A 1,522-nucleotide genomic window follows, 5' to 3' on the forward strand; every position below is an offset into this window, starting at 1 on the left:
CCTAGCTATGACGCGATCATTCCTTTTGAGGAGGGGAAAAGCAGCCCCTCACCGAACTCTTGCGATTCTATATACAAACCATGCTAGCTGGCTATCCGGTTGTTCTAAAATGTGAGTGCGCTGAAGACAAAGAAAACTTTCTGCTCTCGGCCCTATTGAAGCTTTGCCTTCATGGCCTTGGAGACAGTAATGTTATCGTCGAATGCGGTCAAGATCGATAAAACAGTACTTTGGGGTGGAAGTGGATTGCTGCATACTATAATGATACATCCGCGACCTGTGATCCCCCAAATTATGGCTAGGAAAAGGAAGAGATAGCTGGGATCAGTGCAAGGAAACCAACTGAGGGGTGCATCACTTCGACCAGTAACTCCTAGATAATGAAAAAAATTACTTTCAATCAGGAAAATTAAAGCGAAATGCCGCAAAATACCTTGAAATAATGTGAAACCACGTAAAACGTGGGTACATGCGTTTCAAAGTGCATTGTTCCTATGAGTTTCTGTTACTGCATATTTTATCATTTCATTTTCTTCTACTTTGAACATTACATTGTAATCTTAAACGTGTCGAAAATAAAAACGACAAACTCACCTCAATTGAGCCATAAAGTGCGCTGAAAAAGTGTTCAAGTGCTCACCAAAACCGCGATAGAGTCTACATTTGCTAAATTTCAACTTCGAAACTACAAGTGCAATACTGTGAAAATAAGTTGTAGGTTTTACGGAACCAATTCCCATGAAAGGTGATGTAAAATTACAATTCAAAATTGTAAAATTACCAAAACTATGTATCGACAGTTCTTCGGCGAGCAAGTTTGGGGTGTCACAAATTTACAACATATTTTGCCAAAATTAATTAAAAAATACCATTGTAAATTTACAGTCTAAATGGGGAGGGACAATTTTTGTACCTTGGTTAGATACTGTGCACATCTCCATCAGATAAAAATTTGTAGGTAGGATGGTACACGTTGTACCTAGGCTAGGATTAAATGAATTGTTATTTATGTAACCTAGATGCAAGAATTGTATTTGATTGAGATGTGCACAGAGACACATCTATTAAAATTGTCCATGGCCATTTATTGTGCACAGGGATTTTTCTCACAGTGAAAGCTGATGCGTTAGCCCAGCCACTATACAAAGTGGAAGCTTGCATGGAAGAGAGGGCAGTCTGAATCGAGGCGAACAAATACCTGCGACTAAGCGTGCGTCGCCGTAGCCGTACTCCATTTTGGTCACAGATCTGGGCGTGTGGTGGGGGTCAGGTCCACGCCAGAGACATCTTTGACCGCAGCTTCTCAGCTTTCCGCTCGCTTCTAGCTGTCTAGGCTAGATGACACTTAAAACTATTTGAAATATCAGTCGTCTTCTTCTAGGTCTGTCAGTGTCAATGCATCATTTGATAAAGCCAGATTTCCGAGCCAAACTTTTATATTAGGCTTACAAAACGATACGCTAGTTCGGGGTCAGGGAGTCAATCATGACTGACTTTGAACTCTGCAGAGTTTGATTTAGGC

The 1,522-nt window shown here is 40.8% G+C and overlaps 1 protein-coding gene across 5 annotated transcripts in view; it reads right to left on the reverse strand.

Annotated features, from left to right (window-relative positions):
- The window catches only part of LOC113202306 (odorant receptor Or2-like), an 18,888-nt gene that overhangs the window by 13,692 nt on the left and 3,674 nt on the right, over nt 1-1,522 (reverse strand). For 4 of the 5 annotated variants that reach the window (XM_052267205.1, XM_052267203.1, XM_052267204.1 and 1 more), the window contains exon 2: nt 1,199-1,351. The gene's annotated coding sequence lies outside the window, so the exon portion shown is untranslated. Of the gene's footprint in view, nt 1-1,198; nt 1,478-1,522 lie in introns of those variants that run through there. The other variant, XM_052267202.1, reaches the window with a different exon arrangement.

The sequence above is a fragment of the Frankliniella occidentalis genome, unplaced genomic scaffold (genome assembly GCF_000697945.3).
Source record: "Frankliniella occidentalis isolate FOCC.00 unplaced genomic scaffold, Focc_3.1 Scaffold47, whole genome shotgun sequence".
NCBI lineage: Eukaryota > Metazoa > Arthropoda > Insecta > Thysanoptera > Thripidae > Frankliniella > Frankliniella occidentalis.